Source organism: Hippocampus zosterae, chromosome 6 (genome assembly GCF_025434085.1).
Source record: "Hippocampus zosterae strain Florida chromosome 6, ASM2543408v3, whole genome shotgun sequence".
Lineage (NCBI taxonomy): Eukaryota > Metazoa > Chordata > Actinopteri > Syngnathiformes > Syngnathidae > Hippocampus > Hippocampus zosterae.
This window is the reverse complement of record NC_067456.1, coordinates 5,480,613-5,502,224: the sequence shown is the minus strand read 5'-3', so window position 1 is coordinate 5,502,224 and position 21,612 is coordinate 5,480,613. Positions and strand designations below refer to the sequence as shown.

The following is a 21,612-nucleotide window of genomic DNA, read 5'->3' as shown; positions in this document are numbered from 1 at the left end:
GATAGTCCCTTTCTAAGTGGAATCCCTGCTTCCTTGTGAACTCGCATTTGGCTCTGACGTATTTCAGTAAAATGATAAAAAGGACAAAAGTCCGCTACTCAGCCATTTTGACAGCTGCATAAAATGCATCTTGAGATGTTTTCCTGGCCAAGTATTCACAAGTAGCCAATCGACGCAGAGAACGACATCTGGGTATTCCGTGCTTTCTTGGTTTATGCGTACTTTCCTTTGGAACGGGACTTGGGTCGCCAGTTTTTTTTTCCGAGTAGTCCAATTTCCTCACACACACCCCCCCCCACCACCACCCCTCATGCAAGTCCAGGTTAGTCCAGGACTTTAAAGTTGTCCAAAGCTGTGACTACGTGTGACCTGTGATTGGTTGATACCAACAAATCTCTCCATAAGCATGAAATACAATGCAAAAGACTAAATAAAATTGCTTTGATGTAAAAGTGACCCGGTGGTTCACTGGTCAGCGCGTCGACCTCACAGTGCAGACGTACCGGGTTCAATTCCTGCTTTGCCTCCCTGTGTGGAGTTTGCTTGTTCTCCCTTGGCCTGCGTGGGTTTTCTCCGGGTACTCCGGTTTCCTCCCACATTCCAAAAACATGCGTGGCGGGCCGATTGCACACTCTAAATTGTCCCTAGGCGTGAGTGTGAGCGTGGATGGTCGTTCGTCTCTGTGTGCCCTGCGATTGGCTGGCAACCGGATCAGGGCGTCTCCCGCCTACTGCCCGAGGACGGCCGGGATAGGCTCCAGCAATCCCCGTGACCCTTGTGAGGATAAGGCAGAACAGAAAATGGATGGATGGATGGATGGATAGAAGTGACCCACGTATGACAGAGAAAAAAGAAATGGCCCGACTTCGACTGAATGTAGAGTCTGTTCCGCATGGCGTGCACAGAACAGTTCAACCTTATTTCTCAGTTTCCCCTTTCTGCTTTTCATCCAGGGATTCTGGTTACATGGATGTGAAAAACGGTAATAACCATGGCACCTGTCTGTTAAGAAAAAAAGAAATTCACACTGACAGATTTATAACATATTTACTTATCTTTATACAGATGTCAATTTACACTTGCAGGCTCCCACAAGACCAAACGGGGGCCCCCTGTCCTTCCCAGGGCCGAGTCAGCCTCCAAAAAAGCTGGAAACCACAGGCTCCCACTCGGCCCCAGCGCGCCCAGCTAACCGCTAATCCATGTGTTTGATACATTAGACGCTCCGGTTGGCTTTGTTCTGCTGGGATGTGTTGTCCATTCTCCTGCCAAGACCCACTTTCTCTCCTCTTCGTCTTCTCTCTTGCTCCCACTGCGGTCCAGAGGATTACGCTGGAGTCCACTAGATTTGTCTAATTGTGTTTAATTAGGGATGGTTCAAGCCAGAGTCACAAAGATCGGGCTGGGTGACCCGCTTTTGACCAACCTTTTACACTGCCTGTAAACGCTGGCACTTTTCCTCCTTTTTTTTTTCCTCAAATGTAGCTGCGTTTTAACAGCAGTGAGAGGCAATCAGGAGGAGCGGGTCAACCAGATCATTTTTTGCTTTTGGCGGTAGCATCAGAGCGGCAACAGAAAATGGGACGACATACGGATGTATAAAAATTCCACAATGCCGGTTTGGCGCCTGAACGCTCGATGCTCACTTGTATCATGTTGACAGCAATTGTCTTTGTCCGACAAATATTTTTATGGTGCATCTAATGATATGGGATATTGTGTCACTGCAGTGGTGGAAACGACCTGGTTTTCTTCTGTTAATGAGTCACTTTCGTTGTCCGTAAAAGTGGCTCAGCACTCCGCAACTGTGAGGCTGGCGCGCTAATCAGTCGACCGCCGTGCCGCCCTCATGTGAAGTCAATGGATGGAATTGTTGACGTCGAGTTATTGCAGGAGCAAAAAGCAGCAGCTCTGAATGACACTTGCTGAATGACTAAATAGCCTTGTATCAAGTTACCTTTCTGAAGCGAATAAATGTGAGCAATAAAGTTCCTTTTTTGGTCACTAAGTATGTATTTGTTCAATTGTTTGAATTCAAATGATTATTTTTCAGCTACCTCGCACATAAAACGGCTGCAGGATTGGTTCCTCAAATGGATTTCGGAGCGAACATCTGTGCGACTTCAGCAATGCTGTTGACACCCGAGAAAAAGCGAAGGGAGTTTCATCACATCGGACCAGAGATGGAAGAAATGAATCGGACTTTATTATTTATCACCAGGTTGGCGTCGCGAAATAGGGAACACAATATTTCCATTTGCATGCTCCCAACATCTCAGTCGACTGTCATTGCCGACATTAAGAATTGAGCGCCGTCCTGGTCAACACCTTTTGAATCTCAGCAGTCTCAAGGCAGAACGTATTCATTTCACACTGACTTGTTCCAGGAGGGAGGGGGGGGGGGGGGGGGGGGTCTTTGTTTTTGTACACCAAACTATCCAGTTATTCCATCGAAGAAGCATACCACTAAAGAATTTTGAAAATAAAATTTGCTTAGTTACAAATGTGAGAAAATGCTGGTTAGATTTCGGGAATAATAATGTTCAAGCAGACCATGTAGCTGGGATTGAAAATATTTCTATTCCTATATCGTAGTAAATCATGAGCGTTGGGCGTCATAACTGGTAAACCCGCGATGAAGTCAATGAGGAATGGAGTGAAGATATGCCAGACTTCTCTTTGGCCTTCAGGCCATTTTCATCTGGCATCCAGTCCATCTTGAAGTCATGATTTACAAGTTGACGGAAATGAATCACATACCTTCGGAGTTTGGTAAATTAATATATAATTATGCCCTCAATTTCTGACAAGAGGAAACGTGTAGACGCGGTAAATAAGTGATGACGAGGAAGAAATGTGTTCCATGCCATTCCTATAAGAGAAGCAGTCGGACATGGCCCAGGATGCGTGGCCCGAAAATCAACCGAAATATTCTTGGCTGAATGACAATACACAATGTATATCTTTGATTTAATTATATATATTCTTGAAATTAGAATGCAGTACAGTTTCACTCCCTATTGTCGTCAAAACAACATGTAAAATAAATGCAAAAGTGTCAAGATACAAGCTATTGTTTGGCCGTTTGACTTGCAACTGTAAAAAATAAACCAAAAAAAAACTGTGGATTGGGTTAATCTTGCTTCTGTGGGCTTGGGCTGCAATTACAGGCTTTGCTTTCCCGCTAAATATCCAACAGTGCAAATAAAAACGAAGTCAAAACAAATACTTTGAAAATTTGAATTAGCCAAGTACGTTCAAGCGTATTCAAAAGTACTTGGGGATACATTTGAAAATATTTGCCAGTCAAAGTATTTTTACTCCACATTGGCACCTGCGCGCTTCCGTAATATTGGTTATGAGGACGTTCAGTCTGTTGTGTTTTCATATATATGTAACTGTGTTCATCCTTCGCAATTATCACATCAACTAAAATACAGAGCATAACAAATATAATAAATAAACAAGCTCCTGTCTTCTTCACAACACATTAATGAAGTGCATTTATCGACATGCAACTGTACAAATAGCAAAAAACAGGACATCATCGGAAACAAAAAAAAAAAAAAAACGTTGAAAGTTGAAAATGTTGACGTGTGCATATATATATCCATCCATCCATTTTCCAAACCGCTTGATCCTCATTAGGGCCGCGGGGGGTGCTGGAGCCTATCCCAGCCGTCTTTGGGCAGTAGGCGAGGGACACCCTGAATCGGTTGCCAGCCAATCGCAGGGCACACAGAGACGAACAACCATCCACGCCCACACTCACACCGAGGGACAATTTAGAACGCCCAATCAGCCTGCCATGCATGTTTTTGGATTGTGGGAGGAAACCGGAGCACCCGGAGAAAACCCACGCAGGCCCAGGGAGAACATGCAAACTCCACACAGGGAGGCCGGAGCTGGAATCGAACCCGGTACCTCTGCACTGTGAAGCCGAAGTGCTAACCACTGGACTACCGGGCCGCCCGCATATATATATATATATATATATATATATATATATATATATATATATATATATATATATTATATATTATATATTTATATTCTTTTTAATTCCAATCAAGATCAGTCTCTTCTGGTTTTCCAGTATAGGTGGAGACTCATATACAAGGACTAGCTACAAAAGCGGTAGGGTAGTGTGCCAAGGAAGCCTGAGTGCCAACACTCCTAATTGCACAGTTTCCCAGGAGGACCCAAATAAGCGTTTTCAAACCCAATAAAACAATGAAATCCATTTTTTTATTTCAAGCGACATCGGATGTCTCATCCTATATCGCAACAGAAAATTGGAAAAAACTCCACATACTGCCGAGCCAAAGTAGGACATAATGCGAAGTGTGTTGGAACCTGACTGCACGGGTTCAAAGTGGGACGCGGGCGGACTTAAATTAAAGAGAGGGACAGCAGTTGCATGCATGCACAAAAACATTGAGGCCGGTTGCCTAGTCACAGCGGAACAAAGCGCTGCATCCTGGTCCCGCGGACGTGCTGACTCAGCCAAATCCCTCAATAGCAGCCTGCAGTTGGCCTCCAGGAACACAGTCTGACCCACATAGAACTCCATTGGAAGTGTGGTGCAGCCACTTGTGTTATGTTTCGGTCTGGTTACGTTTGCTTTGGATTCCTCATGTGCCCTTTTTTCGCCACCTGTTCTCGTTATCGGTGTTCCTTGTGTAAAACCAATCAGCCAATCGGTCTTGTTCATGTGTTTCTCGGTGTCGTCACTTAGCTTGTATTTAGTTCCCTGAGTTTCTGTCAGTCTTTGTTGGGTCATTGTGAGCTGTGAGTATGTGAGCATACGTGTGCTCCTGTCATGTTTTGTTTGTCGTTATAGTTTGATACTATTTTTTTTTTAGTACTTCGACTTAGTGTTTTTTCCATTGTACTCCTGTGTGTATTTTTTGTGAAATCCATTTTGGTCAATCCACCCTGCTCCTCCATGCCTCCCTGCTTTTTGGGTTCCTACAACTACCATCACGCAAAACGTGACAACTTGAGCGTAACACCTTACTTCAAGTTCAACTTAAACAATGGTTGACAATGGGAGCTCTGCTCCAAAAGACGCGACATCATTCGGCCGATTTTATTTAAAAATACGAATCATAATTTTTTTGGACGACCAGGAGAGTTTAAGGTGACTCCCTTGGTGTGAGCCATGTAGTTCCCAATCCTCTCATTTGAAGAGAATCATTTTAATTTGTCTCAGGATGGCGGTCCTTAGAGGTTTGCTATTAATTGAGTAAATTGGCTTCATTTTACCCCGAAAGTACTGTCTGTTTATCAGCCATACACTAGTCGGACAAGAGGGAGGAAAAGATGCGTGGCCGCAAGCTTTCTCGCCTGTGGCAAGTGAGCACCCAACAATCACCTCCAATTAACCGGCTCCAAACGGGAAAAATACTGCAAACAGACAAGGGCTGGATATTTTCTATTTAGAGCTGGACATGCAAGGCTCTGCTAGTGACCTTCTCCATTCATGTTCCACCTTAGAAGGAAGAGCTTGTACAACGGCAGCATCCCGGCGAGAGGTTAGGCACACTTAATGTGTTCTTCTGTTAAGAAAATATTTGCCTGTGCAGCACAGTTCAGGTAAGCTGCATCTCCGGGAAAATGGTTGAAATTGCCTTCAACTGCAGAAGTGGAGGAGGGGGGCAGGTGGGGATAGGAACCCGGAGGTGAAAGGCTCATTACAGCACTAACTTTCCTTCAAGAAGAACTGGAAGGAAAGAGGGAACCTTCCTTGCGTTTACCAATGTGACCAGTGTTGTTGAAGCCATGGCCTGAATCTGCACTTAGATGATGTGCTTGCTTTTCACTTTGCACCCCCTTTCTTCTCCACTCAAGATCAATGTACTCTGCGTGTATTGCATGGGAGTGAGAAGTACGAGAGGGCGTAAGAAAAGCTCTGCTTGCGCGGGAAAGACTTGCTCACTACATTTGTCTGCCTATGATCATTTAAGGCTCAGTGCCATCAATCTTTCTTCAGGCCTGACCAAACAGCATTTGGGGGGGCCGGGGGGGGGGGGGGGGGGCTGTTAGGACGCAACCGCACAATATTCTTTTTGTGTGGATTGTGACTCAAGAACAGGGGTCCCCAAACTTTTTCCTGTGAGGGCCACAACATAACTTTTCCCTTCTCTGATGGGGCGGTGTCAGTTTGTAACATCAATGATCGTAGGGGAGCTTCAAAATTTTATTGTTTCCCAGAAAGCCACACATAACCAAATAACCCTTTCCAGGTTCTTTACAGGGAAAAAAAAGTCAGGAAACAAATAATAACACTATTTATAAAATAAATACTAAATAACCCTCTCTGAGTTCTTCACAGAAAAAAACAGGAAATAAACAACTCTCTCTCTTTATAGCCCCTTGAAATCCACAAAAAAAAGAGTTCTGCATCTACGAGAATGCCACCTATCTTGTCTTGTTTATGTCTGCTACCGTCTTGTTCACGTGTTCTACTAATTGATCTGAGACACAACTAAAACACTGAAACATTCTATGGTGTGTAAATAACTTTGTGACCTTGATTTCAACTCTATTTACGTCATGGGTCATTTTGCCCCGAAGACCACCTTTGTACAGCTTCCATGCAAATGTGAATAAAAACAACATTTAAATTTTTCTACAGTTGGGGACAATCTAGGAAAAGTCATAAAATTTCAAGTTAAAAAACTCATCATTTAGGGGGGTTTTGGGGCGTTTTTAAACACAGTGATGGGTCATTTTGACCCGAGGACAAGAGGAGGGTTAGAGGGCCGGGCCAAATGTGCCTGCGGGCCGGATACGGCCCGCGGACCGTATTTTGGGGACGTCTGCTCAAGATACACCAAAAAGTAAAATTCTCGGCCGGAACCGAAAAGTGAAAATGAGGAAATCACATCTGAAAACTCAAACAACCAAAAGAGGTTACAAAAAATAATTTCAAAAACAAAAACAACAACTCCTTGGCTGTATCATTTTTTGCAAGTTCTTTCCATCAATGCCTACGCTTTCACCTTGATCAAGAAGCAGTCCTCACCAACCAGGCCTGGGCCAACCTCCTCCACTCAGTTCAGCAGCCATCAGTGCACGCGTGGCCGAGCAACGTGCACTGTGGGCGGCCACGATACCATGATGCACTGCTATCTTTTTTCTTCTGAATCTAATCTTACCCCGAGCGCCAAGGTAACTCGCCCTGCGACCTGAACAGTAACAGGGAGGTTTTGTATAATTTTCGCGTCAGATGTTTTCGCTTGGGTCATCCCAATATCGTCACTTTTGGCCCATTTTTTTTTTTTTTTGCCAAACATTTTGGGTGACCGAACATTCAGTGCAGTCTTACTTTATGTTCCCAGTACTAATTGAATTTTGAGGTCATTTATCTCAAGGCACATTGTATTCAGTACAAAAATCTTCAGTACAAAAAATTTTGTACAGAGTAAAATGTACACGAGCCAAAAAAAAAAAAAAAAAAAAAAGTCACAAAAAGTACTGCATAGACAAAAACGCAAAAAGGTTCTGCCATCTGGTGGGACAGCATTAAATTTTTCATCATAGTAAAAGAACAAGTTGCTGCTGGCAAAGTCTGGAGTTTGGATTCACGCAACGTTTTGCAAAAATGATCATATAGCAAATGGAAGCTTCTTTGTTCGAATCACGTCTTTCTCATCTTGCTTCAAGTGTTGTCATTAATCCCCTGATTGCTCCTTAATTTAGTGTTTCCCAATCATAACAGAGCAAAGGCACCTATTTTATATTAGAAAAATCTCCTGGCACACCAACAAACAAAAATGTAACTCAAGTCTATGTACGGAAACAACAATATATGTGGCTCAAATTCATTTATTGACAATATATTAATTATAAGGCACATCTACCCATCATTCTTCCAATGATTTATTTTCTCTCAGAAGACAGGGAGAGGTTAGGCGTGAACATATAACGCGGCAATTAATTGACGACAATGTGCTTGTTACTTCCTAAGAAGCCTTATGTGTGTAATATTGTTCCGAAGGACAGCTTTCCGTCATTTGGATCAATAATTCAAGGTGTTGTTTGAGCTGTGAGTAAACAGGATCCAGATCTAATTGGATAACTTGACCTCCATTATGATATCACGAAGGTTATCGATTGATGGCGGACCATCGGCATCTGCCAAGTATATGCGGCGGAGGCGGCTGATTTTAATAAGCAACGTGGCCGTCAATGGAGTGTTTGACGACACGGAGCATAGAGAGATGGATTCTATATAAAGCTCGTTTCAAGAGAGCTCCACAGCTAATGCAAAACATCAAACAGGTAATGAGTGACATCATATAAACACTCGAGCTAAGACAACTTTCACTGTTTTATTTCTTAGTCTGAAGCGCGGACGCTTATGTGTACTTTTCCATGCCAGCTTTAATCAGAGTCCTCGAGGAAAAGGGTCATCTGGACTCTGTAAGGAAAACTAGTCTTAATTGTTAAAACTAACACTAACAACCTGCGCTGTGTTCTCCGCGGCTCGCAGCGAGCACATCGGCGGTCTGCTTCATTTTGTTGTCTCGTGCAGGATGACACGAAGGAGAAAAACAACATGAACTTGTATCCAAAAAAGAGCAAACTCCGTATTGTTCAGCATTTGCAGACCCATGACAGTGAACAGAGGAGTCTGTGTGGGCTGCCTTTTATCACCCCCTTCCATATAATGTTCCTGCACCCCTGAATCCTATGAAATATGTACAAGGCAAACAGAGGTGGGGTTGATGCGCGGACCTTGCTCCTCTCTGACTAACCGCTACACGTCCAGTACCATTACTTATTCATAAGGCATGCCGTGTAAGTGCCGGAATGGCCTCGCTCGCTTCCCTCCATGCCATAAGGGCACTTTCATCACATCCCTGTTTACATTTCAACCACCACGAGAGGAGTGATAACAAAAAAAAAAAGGATCTCCAATTAGTTACAGTGTCCAGAGTACTGGCGAGACGGTGATCACAGTGAAGCCACTGAGAAATAGCAGTTGTACGAGTCATTGGCCGGCGCTGGTCATCATCCGAGGTTATTGGAGAGGATTAGTTGAATATTTGTTCATCGGGTCTCCTCGGTGGTTGTAAAATTCACAGAGCAAGAGAGGCACATGAAAGGTTTAGTTTGATTAAATACCCGTCAAAGGGCAAACAGTGTGATTTTGTTGTACTGTAACAAAGTACGGTGGGACCTTGAGTTACAAATTTAATTTCTATTGGTGACCCTGTTCTCAAACCAAAACGATTAGCAAACCAAGGTAACGTTTTCCATTGACATTAATGTAATTGCAATTAATCCATTCCAGCCACGTAATTTTTTTTTGAAGTGTGGCTTGGAAATCAACCAACGGAATGCAACGGATTGTGTTCAGCTTCGGAAATAGAACCCACTATTAATATTTAACTCATTCACTCCCAAAGACGTTTTTAAACGTCTTTTCAGTCTTGGTCTAGACTTGGCTGGTACTGAATGAGTTAATGAATGAAATATTCAAATAAGAAGTCCTTGCCAAAAATGAACAGTAAAAACGACCCTATATGGATTTTAGCAACACTTCAAAAACATAACCGAATTGATTTATTCATATTGGTTATTCAGATTGCAGGGCTACATTCTAGTTAAGCACGCGGATATGATTTTTCGTCTCGATTTAAGGCACACTGCAAACCGTGTTATAAAATGGAAACATTGCAAACCTTAACCAAAACCTTGATAAAGATAAAGAAGCCTTTGATTTCAAAAGCACTAGCGTTAAAGTAAGAGGGAGGATTCACTGTTGCGGAGTAAACAAAGCGCTGTGACGAGCTAATACCCTTCGCTTCTGTTTTTGTAACACAAAAAAAAAATGACAAATGGAAGTGTGCCTTGACTCAAAGAATGAACTTCTGGTGGCATTTTACATGGACCTTCCATTGCAAGCATCGCCACAGCACACATGGCTATAATAATAGACGGAATCATTTTCAATGGTTACATTGATTCTGAAAAAAAATCATGATGCAGTGAATACTGACCTGCATTGAAAGAAAGCCTCCTCGCTGCCCATCTTTAAAGCCCTCCTCAAAACTCACTTGTATTCTTTGGCGTTCGACTCAGCATGACTTAGATTTGTTCTTGATTTTACTGCTTGGTGCTTTCTACCGCCTTTATTACCGATTCGTCTTACTGTTTATTGTGCATGTTAAATCGCTCCATGTACAGCACTTTGTATGCAGCGATGGCTGTTTGAAAGTGCTCTATAAATACTGTTGACTTGACTTGTTGACTTGAAAGATAGGGCAAGTACCGGTACTGCGAAAAAAAAAACAAGCATCCATGACAAGGGTGTCAAACTCAGGTCCTGGAGGGCCGCCGTGCTGCATGTTTTTCCAAGTCTCCCTGTTTTCGACACACCTCATTCAAATGAACAAGTTGAATGTCAGGCTCCCGCAGAGCTTGCTGAAGATCATTTCAATCTGGTGTGTTGCAACAGGGAGACTTTGAAAACGTGCAGGACGGGGGCCCTCCAGGACCGGAGTTCGACACCTGTGCATTAAAAGGTCAACTCCAACAGTGTGTTTTGGGGGGTTTTTTGCTACGGCTTTGGGGGTTTTTAACACCTCCATAGAAGAGAAGTGCAAGTAAGGCATGTGAGCAATAGGGCTGTGCCAAATCATAAAGTCCACAATGACACTGGTATTTTTTTTTTAAAGATACAAATAATGTAACGTAATACTGACTAGATGTGTAAATGTGAGCATTCATGCTCACATTTACAACTTTGGGTGATTTCGAGTCTTCAGTTAACCCGAAGCCAACGCGGCCGAGAGCGACTGAACTGTGACGCAGCGTGCAAGGGTTGGCAGCTTATAGTTTTCATGAGTGGTTCAGCTGTAATTCATAATGCTGGGAATAGCGACATAACGTGGCGATTGTAAAAGCCAAACAAAAATGAGCTGCCAGAAGAAAAAAAAAATTTACACAAGTTTCCTAGTTTTAAGATTAAGCGAGACCTCGGCAGCCGGTGGCCAATATTCTCACTCGTCTCTTTCTTTGTGGCAATCCGTTCCTTCCTTTACAATCATGCCACGTTTTTGTGGTTCAATAAAAATGTTTTGGGAACTTGAGTGGAAGCCGGAGGGGGAAACTGGCCAACTCCACATAGGACGCTTGAGCCCAAGATTAGAACCCGGCGCTTGTCGACTGTGGCTGGTCGCGTATATGAAGGCAGACAAAGGCAGACACTGCAACCACAGCTCCACCCTGCTGCCTACATGACTTCACTTCTTATGTGTAACATGGATTTCGAATTAAAAAAAAGGATTGCCACATTTTGCCGCCGACATTATTTATTTCCCACCTGTAAAATTGTTTTGGAATTACAAAAACTTGGAAGTCAAATGTAGCCGCTCCTAGAACAGACAGAATTGAGATCTATAAAATGATGAATGTTCCCTGCTGTCCAAATATGCGGCATTTCTCCTATAGGGTAATGTAGGTCAGGTTTTCCTCAAACTCTGTCTCGAGGGTCTCCCTGTGAAGCTAGACGTGCCCAATCTATGAATGCCACTAAACACAGAGCTCGCACTACCTCATGGGGCACACGCATGCACTCTGACAGATGTTGAGCCAGGGAAGCCTCAGACACGTTAGCCTACTGCATCACTGTCTGGAACCTCCATTGTCGCTGTATCCCCCAAACCGCTACGCGGAGCCGCAGCTCACAGACCCTGCCTCGAGCCAGAGCGGGCCTGTGATCTAGCGCAGACCCGGCTGTCAAGTCTACCCTCCTTCCTCATCAGCTGCTTGAGATCTGGTTCACCCGAAGCTCTCGTATCGCTTGCGTCCACAGCTTGACGGCAGGCTTTTGCTGCCATCGCCCTTGCCGTCGCCGGGCCTGAACACACTGTCACGGTGGCGTCCGGCGTGATTGATCTGCTCCATTTAGGTGGAGCAACCAAGTCTGGAGGAGGCCTGGTCATTCGTTGCCCTTTCGACTGCCCTCACATTACAGTCGTCAGGACTTGCCCGCTCGAAAAGTGCCAGCTGGCCCGGAGTCCTTACATGCTGATCTAATTTTGGTGCCTCGACCCTTTAGCAAGCCTTAAATGACTACCCGCATCATCTTGGGTGGTGATCGTTTTGATTTAACAAATGAACATTTTAGAAATGTTCAACGCAGCTCACAGAAGATAAAAGTGCTTTTTCCTTTTTTCGCACACTGTTTGTAGAGCAGACGCGGCTATCTGCATACCACTAACATCTCGCGTGCTTGCAATGCTAGCTAAGCGACACGATCGATGTGAAACCGGCCCGTACTGCTCGGTGGACACGCGTCTTCAGTGTTGCCAAGTCATTTGAGGTCGACGTGATTTGTTGTCATAGATGTGACGTTAAGCCGAAACATTGCTTTCAAGCTTTAACCGTGGACCAAAAGAGGCAGACCTTTTAGTTCCCAGTCCACGATTGATAGGAGAAATGGACTCGCAAGCTGAGTGGTTGTCGGGAAAGTTGCGTGTCCTCATACTTCAATATTTAAAAAGACCAGAGCTTTTTCTCTCTAACTTTCAGAGCATCCTTCCGGACACTTTGGACATTTTTTTTTCCTGATAGAAGAACACTCATATATATATATATACACACACACACAAACACACACACACACACACACACACACACACAGTGGTGTTCCGTCAGGGCCAGTAAGGCTTTCTCTGCTGGCCTAAAGATTCTCAGAAAAGTAACTTTAATAAATTTAATTTAAATTTACAGAATTTAATTAAATTAAATTTTTTGCAGTGTTCTGTTATTCTCAGAAAACTAATAAATTTACTTTTCTGAGAATAACATAAATTGAATTTGTTATTTTATTTTCATAAAGATGTAAACAAAATTATTCTCTGTATTCTTTACGTCATATTATTTCCACTTATATATATATATATTATATATATGGGGCGGCCCGGTAGTCCAGTGGTTAGCACGTCGGCTTCACAGTGCAGAGGTACCGGGTTTGATTCCAGCTCCGGCATCCCTGTGTGGAGTTTGCACTTCCTCCCCGGGCCTGCGTGGGTTTTCTCCGGGTGCTCCGGTTTCCTCCCACATTCAAAAAACATGCGTGACAGGCTGATTGAACACTCTAAATTGTCCCTAGGTGTGAGTGTCAGTCCGAATGGTTGTTCGTTTCTGTGTGCCCTGCGATTGGCTGGCAACCGATTCAGGGTGTCCCCCGCCTACTGCCCGAAGACAGCTGGGACAGGCTCCAGCACCCCCCGCGACCCTAGTGAGGATCAAGCGGCTTGGAAGATGAATGAATGAATGAATGAATATATATATATATATATATATATATATATATGAACAGCAAGGATACTGCGCAGAACCCTCAAGCTTCCTGCCCTCTGGTAGAAAACCCGAGCTGAATGAGGGACGGACACCACCCGAGGGGTAAGATGAGGATTTCTTTTTTAATATTATATATATATATATATATATATATATATACACAACCCGTATTGTTTTGTGTTTTTTGTTATTGTAAAGTGTCCTTGGGTGTCTTGAAAGGCGCTTATAAATAAAATGTATTATTATTATTATTATATATGTATATACATATCAGATGATCAAAAAAATAGACCGCTGCCTTGACAGACACTCAATTTTCATTTGGATTGAGATTTATTTTCATTGTATTTCCCCTATCCTTACCATAGCTGGAACCCTCACCGCGGTGTGACAAGCAAAGCAAACTCTTTATCTGGCCGAGGAAGTTGGAACGTGTGTCTGCGAGCCGTCCAAGGACCACCACCATGGGAATATTTTACGCGAAGGCTTGGCTCGAAGGATTGTGGGAGTGCAGTGACAGTTGGGGGACTTTTCTCATGTGAACACGACCCAGTCATGCCATAGAAAAACACTGCACTCCAAACAAAGAGCAACCGTGACCTGATAATAGGGCACTCGGAGTTTGATCATTTTAAAAAGTAGGGGCATAGCCCACCCCCTGACCTTTTTTATTTTATTTCATTATTATTATTATTTTTGCCTATGCTGTATTCCTCATGCAGTTAATTAAGATTTTTTTTTCACATCCAAATCCCCCTGAATATGAACCATGGCTGTTATACAAGCAGCAAGGTAATACGAGCTCATATTTTTCTTCGGTGATGCTAACCATGCTGCAAAGTAGTTTGAAGCGTGTCTCCAACAGTGACATCTCATCACAGCACAGTATAAAATGGTCCTGAAGTTGAATGAGACTCAAACAAAAGCAGGAGGGAATTAGTGCATGTGAGGCACATTTCCAGAAAGTGTTTATGTTCCTCTTAAAGCCTTTCTCTGGCAGAAGCGATTACATGAACGTCTCCTACTTATTTGTTTTCATCTGAACATTTGGCTGAGGGGTTTATCCATCTTGACAAGCACATAATATGGCTTTTGGTGCTGTGAGGGAGAAATGAGCAAGATTTGAGAAGAGGGAGCGAGAGAGAGAGAGAATATTTGAATGTTAAAACAGAGACTCCATGGTGGGGTTCTATCACTTTTCGTCCTCTTCCCTTCCTCTCGTCAACACCGTGCAAAGATGCGTTGAAAGATTGCAATAATCCCCTCCAAATGACATTAGGCCTCACTTTCCTCTTTGAGTAGGTGGAATGTATCCGAGCCAAATTAGTGAAGACACACTCTCGGGTGTTGGGAGCAATGCGATAAACACAAAGTTCCCAATGTAATTTGATTAAGTCTAAAAAGTATAAAAATGGCATCGTTTCGGGATGCCATGCTAAGCCAATTAGGGGGTCCTACAGTAACAGAATTTGGGCTCATGGGATACTTTCTCAGTCGTCAAAATGGCACTTTTCAACATTGACTTATGTTAACTTTGATGCACACTTAAAAATGGGCCGGAACGACTTCAAAGTCCTTGCAAGGCAACCTTTTGTGGCTTTATCTACTAACACATATGTCAACCAGAATTTCGTTTTGCAGTTTGGTACCGAAGTAGAAAAGAAATCATTCTGTTTCGACCACTTGACCATGACTTGAAACACAGTTTAAAAAAAAAAAAAAAAAGACGGTAGTCTTCTCCCTCCCAACAACTGAACATTGGCAAAAGAGCACCAAAGTGCTCATTTCTACTGGCTCAAATGGGGAGCCAGCAGGGCTCGAGGGTTCAGATACTCCAAATAATAGACCACTGACTTCTTTTTTTTTTTCCTTGTCCTTTCCTTTTACCGAGTTACCGGTCTGGTTTGCACCTATTGCATGTCTGACACTGTTCTTGCAACAGGCCGCGCAGGCTTGTATGAGTGTTGCTTTGTGTGAGCTCATCCACTTCCCTCGCTGTGCAGACATGTTGGATAATTAGCCCCCATATCAGCCAAGGGACACGGCCATTGTCCTCTCTCCTGACAGGTCATGCAGCCCAGGACCAGCAGGAGCTAAGGAGCAAGGGAGGTGTTGTGATGATGAGGCCACACGAGGAGTGACAAGCGGGTGTGGGGGGGGGGGCAGACAGGGGAGAAGATGGAGAGATGGAGCAGTTAAAAAGGGGGAGACAGTTAGGCCCCGCAAGGACAGAGCAGCTGCTCTGGCCTATCAGCTCGTCCATGAGATCTTGGCACTCATTAGCATAAATTCAAATGACAAATGTGGCTCGCTTTGGCAAAGACTAATTAATTCACGGGAGGGGGCGGGGAGAGGAGGGGGGGGCTCACCAGAGTAAGAATTCAAATCATTCAATGCCACGGGCGTGAACAAGTGTTAAGAGAGATGATTTAGACCACTATTGTCTTTTGGAATTAGGACCGACCCCCTTCACATGACTGGATAATGTTTTCATTTCAGTATTTACAAGTTTGAAACATAACAAATCCAGCGGTCAGTTGTGAGACACTTGTCCAACGGTACAGTGTAGCTCTTAAAACAATACTATCCCCCGTGTGTTGTGTCAAGGTGACTGGCCAGTGTCATTTTATTGACTGAGTGCAGTATTTCCTCACATGGAGACACACTCATGACTTCATGATTTAGAAGCGGAACAATAGGCTGGAAAAGATGGCTTTGCTCGACAGTGACAGCTCATGCGCGGCGGCTGTGTAGGATAAGTGCGCCCCCTTGTGTTTACAAATGCAAGCACTTATTATTTCCCCCTGCTTCATTTCATTTTGACCATACATTGCAGACCAGTGCAACCGGTTGGATCACACGTAAAAAAAGAAAAAAAAAGAAAAAGTCTGTAAAATTCTAATGTGCTATTTGTTCATAAATTTTGTGTTAAATGTGCGTTTTGTCCTACAGTCACCAATTCTTCATTATTAATATAAAACATCAACCATCAATGGTTAAAAATTTGAGCTCAATGTCAAAAACAGCACCCGAAATTGCCCGAATATATCATATTTAGTCATATTAAAGAAACAAAGAATTATGAGCATTCTGATTGACTGCCTTTCAGGAATTACATTTGTGAGAAGAGTTACAAAGCTCCTGATAGGTCCGTGTATCTCCTGCGTGACTACCGTAATGACCAGAATAAGATTAACCAGAAACCAGTCAAGGGTGGAACGTTGACAGGATAAGTAGCAAAGAAATTTCATCAGTGGATGACCACAGAAAACCCAGAAAGCGCTACAGGCTACCCGATTCCTCCTCCCCAAAACAGAGATGCAAAATCACTTTCTAGAAAATGGTTAGCATTGAAACAGAGACCATAATTTACGGTGGCGGTCCAAATGGTCTCCATAGATCTCAGGACTCGGTTCCCTGACCCAACTTGTGTAAATCCCCTTTGTTTCCTCTTTGCGGTGAAGTTCCAACATCTGGCCCTCATCGAGTTCAGGTGCTCCTGGCAACTGTGTTGGAGTGCGTGTCGTCTCCATCTCAAAGCGCTCGCTTTGTCTACGTCTTTATGTCAGGAGCCTCATCTTTTTCCTGGTCCAAAAGCACATCACGGAAGGCCAGGTGCAACCGTTTGCAACAGCAACACCCCCCCCCCCTCTCCCCACCCGTTAAAGAGCTTAACAGTTGCCCGAGAGCCCTCCCTCCTAAACCAGGCTTTTCCCCGCACCATAATTACATCAAAACAGAACATGTTGTGCAGTGTGAGGAGTATTTTTACATCTCCATCCCGAGAGCCAGCTTTCGCTGCTTCTGTTTCCAAGGAACATCTTTCCGTGCCGTGCGTGTGTGTACAAGGACTAAAGAGGCAGCGGTTAGCAAGGAGTAGTGTGATTCTCCAGGTGGCGTGAGGGGGGCCTGCTGCCACTGACTATTACCAATTATCCCTGGACTCCTTTACAGCCTGAAAAACGCATTAGTACTCACTGGACGTATGCGGGGCGCTTCTGGTCTTGACAGCAGTGGACAGTTTAAGGGATTTGAAAGCAACCCCATAACCAACTGCTGCTTCGAAAGCCGCAACTATTATAGGGCCACTATTCATATCTTCTGGACAATTTCCACACAAAAAACGGTCTCAGTTCGAAAATACAGCGTGTTCCTTGTTGCACAGATCACAAAATCATGCAAAGTTCCGAGTGCTGATGGGCAATTACACTGCAGACAGAGTCATTTATTTATTTAAGACCAGCGCTGCCATGGCAATGACATTTGTCACGTTCATACTGGCATGCTGTGATTGAGTATGGCGTCTAAATCGACACATTTGCCAAGAAAAGGCGCCTTTGGTTCTTTTGTCCCCCAAGCGGCAAGACTTCACCAAAAAGATGATTCGTATGAAAACATGAAGCATTGAGGAAATATTAAAAGACTGAGTTTGCAGGTATGGACAAGAACTCTTTTCATTTAACAATCACGTGAGACCACGGGTGTTAAAGTCAAGGCCCGGGGGCCAGATCTGGCCCGCCACAACATTTTATTTTTTGTCTTTAATTGTTTGTCTATATATGCCCTGCGATTGGATAGCGACCAGCCCAGGGTGTACCCAAATTTAGCCACAATGGGCTCCAATTAGGATAAGCAGTCAAGAAAATGAATGAATAATGACATTTATATTTTTTTAAATAACATTACAAATGGAATATATTGGATAAAGCAATATACTGTAATCTTATATCCACATCAAGCTTTGTTGACTGAAACGTTTTTACAGTGAACTTGGATTTCACATGTTGCCCCCCCCCCCTCATATACAGTATACACACACATTAAATGACAGTATATTCTGCTTGAAGCACAAATAATGCCAGACGACATAAAACATACTGACTGAAGCTCTCATTGGAAGTACTTGCTGTCACAAACGCAGCGAGTTCAATTCTGTATAAATGTGTCACTTAAGGCAGGGGTCCCCAACCTTTTTTGCCCCACGGACCGGTTTATGTCAGACAATATTTTCAGGGACCGGCATTTAAAATGTGGCGGATTAATACAACAAAATAATATGGTATGAGCTGCATGAAAAATCTGGTGTTTTCGAAATATAATAATAAACACAAGGAGCGTCTAATCTGGCCGCAACACTGATCACGATGGTAATGTGTAAGGCCTACAAAATACGATACAACGCAAATTCAAAGTGCATGAAAGTGATGACTCACCACAGCCCCGAGCTTGATTATCTGCAACTAGACGGTCCCATCTCGGGATAATAGAAGACAACGACATCTCAAGTGTGTGGTTTATGTCCAGTCCACTTCGTAATTTTGTTTTAGTCGCCGTTGCTCCAGAAACACCACACCCCACACAGGTAGGATGTCGGAAATAGCAACAGTGCTATTGTGGCGATCTCAGAGTATTCAGAGATAAATTTAATCCAGTTGTCTCGAACGTCTTTTAAGGCCGCCGTCGTTTGCAATCTCCAGCAGTTTTGTTTTTAGCGTAATCGGTCACGTGACAGAGAAGCGTGGCTTGACGTGAGTCAAGCGTGACACAGACGGATGTAACGGAGAATCCGGTAATTTTTCAAAATAAAATATCTTTCGTATTCCGAAATAAATAAAACGGAATTAGGGCAATTACTTTCTGTACGGCCCGGTACCAAATGCCCTGCGGACCGGAACCGGTCCGCGGACCTGCAGTTAGGGGCCCCTGACTTAAGGCAACATCTATTGCAGACGAGCGGTCTCGAACAGAAACACGCTGTTGTATTTCAATCAAAGAACTTCTCTTGTTCTGGATGGTAGCACCTCAGGCGGCACGCAAAATTACCACCATATCACCATAAATATAATTCATTTAGATTGTCAGTGAACTAAAAACAACAGCATATAATATTTAAAAAAACACACAAACACAATTATGCAATTCTTATATGTACTGTATATGCATATGCGTGTCGTATTATGGGATAGCACAGTTCAATTTTGTCAATGTGCTTCTTTTTGACAGGACAGATGAAAACCTGAAAAGGTCAATATTCCCCTCAGTTTGGGCTGCTCCAACAGGGTAAAACCCAGAATAAAACAAAATGTGGCCTCCGCAGACTAAGGTATGCTGTACTTTGCGTTTACTGTATCCTGCTGACACATGGACGCACCTACATAGGAAGGCAGTCGAGGAATCAAGGGAGGGAATGGTTCCATGGCGATGCTGACTGTTTGGATTAGTCTATTTGCAATGGGCATCGTCTGCTATCACTCTGACATGGTGTTGCTCTTGCCTTCGGCATGCATCCATCCCTTCAGAATGACACCCTTGTACTCACACACACACACATTTTGCATTTAACTTGCCGTCCTCCGACCTCGCCGTTGTGTCTGACACAGCACCCATGATCCTTTGCCTGGCGGGCTGTGAGCTGTCAGACCGACGGGGATGAGGAGGCTGACATGTGACGCCGCCAGACGAGGATCAAATGTGTCATCGTCTTCTCGAACAAAGGAAGGAAGGAATGAGACATCCCTTTTCCAAACAGTGTGCAAACGTATGCTTGGAACATCCTTGCCAAGTCAGTGTTTTTTCTACCTGTTTAATCACTTTCACCACCGACGTGTTTTTTTGATCTGCAAGTAATATTCAGGGGTCAACAGTGAAGGCTTTGTGTAAAAATCTCGTGAAAAAAAATCCTCATATTTTTTCAATTCACGTATGGGATGGGATTCTGGTGAAGAAAATAATAGGAGGTTTATCCATCCATCCATGCTCCGATCTGCTGGATGGAGTGGGTGATGCCGGCCGTCTTTGGGCAGTAGGCGGGGGACACCCTGAACCGGTTGCCAGCCAATCGCAGGGCAGACACAGACGAACAACCATCCACGCTCACACTCTCACCGAGGGACAATTTTGAGTGTTCAATCAGCCTGCCATGCATGTTTTTTGGAATGTGGGAGGAAACCGGAGCACCCGGAGAAAACCCACGCAGGCCCAGCGAGAACATACAAATTCCACTCAGGAAGGCCGGAGATGGGATCGAAACCACGACCTCGGCACTGTGAGGTTGACTTTGTGTGGTAAATTTGCACCGCCCTCCTCGAGACATTATCAGGATTCCTCAAGGATATTTGCTAATAAACGTTGAAGTGTGTTATCATGTCTAGGAAGTGTGACATCTGTGGTTTTTAAAGAGCTTTAAGTTAGCCGGTTGGTAAGGAAGTGGCTGAGTTATGGCAGCATGTGTACTTACTCACCGTAGCAAGCAGTGAAAAAAAAAATTCCATCACGTTCGTTTATATTTAGTTTTAAATTCAAGTTCCGCTCGAAATGTGTTAAAATCAAACATAACACACGTACCATTGATTCATTCCCAAAAAGTCATTTGAACAAATAAAGGCCTCCCTCTAAGTAGGCATCCTGCCATCTTGCAGTTGAGTAAATAAATGCCCCCGGGCCACTATTTGCGGAAATTCAGCATACTCAAAGTGTGGAGGTTCCAGTAGCGTAGTCCAATCTGTGCTATCGTGTGCAGGCCTCTGCGAGCAGACCACACATCCACACGTCAGCTCTTTATTGTTCCTTCCACTGTGGTAATGGAAACAGTCAATGTGGCATGGAGGAAAGGAAGCGCTGGCCAAGGAGCAGTGGGCCCCGGGCCCTGGATGGTCCCTCCACGGTTGGCATCTCATTACTCTCTTTTACTCAGACACAACCTGTCTCTCTCTTGCTGACACACACGCTCACTCACACACACACACATAGCCACACAGGCCATTATGAGGTAGGAAAACCGCACTGTAGTGAAAACACACATCGCCCCTGCATCCTTTCAAATGCGAGGAAATCCTGGACATGTCGAGCACATTTAGAAGCATACTTGAGGTTTGCGAGAAGTTGGGATCACCTCATCTGAGAGTAACACGATGCTGCTTATATTAAAAAGTGGAGGGGTGTCCATATGGAAGCCATTGCCGAGCCTGTGCGGACACATCCAAATCAAAGCAACTCCTGACTGGGCGCTAATGAGGGTGACCATGACGTTTTTTACGTTGTTATCCTGGCTTAGGTAGGGGGTGGTGGGGCTTCATCCACACGCGCACAGGGGGGTGGTATTTTTTTTACAGCCTAATCACATTTTATGCTCCTTTTCGCTTTTGAATCAGTTGGGTACAAGGTAACGTGGATTTGCCGGTTTTCTCTGCTCGATTTATTTTCCTGATATGTGTCACAGTAGCTGACAGCGCGAGCTCACCGTGTTCACTGTGAAAATTCAAACAGCACTTCACGACAACATGTCAACAA

The 21,612-nt window shown here is 44.0% G+C and overlaps 1 long non-coding RNA gene across 1 annotated transcript in view; it reads right to left on the bottom strand.

Annotated features, from left to right (window-relative positions):
* Positions 1-18,736, bottom strand: part of LOC127601831 (uncharacterized) — a 249,400-nt gene extending 230,664 nt beyond the window's left edge. Inside the window, exon 1 of the long non-coding RNA XR_007962646.1 lies at positions 18,537-18,736. This is a non-coding gene — a long non-coding RNA (uncharacterized LOC127601831). The remainder of the gene's footprint in view (positions 1-18,536) is intronic.
* Positions 18,737-21,612: the final 2,876 nt, after the last annotated feature.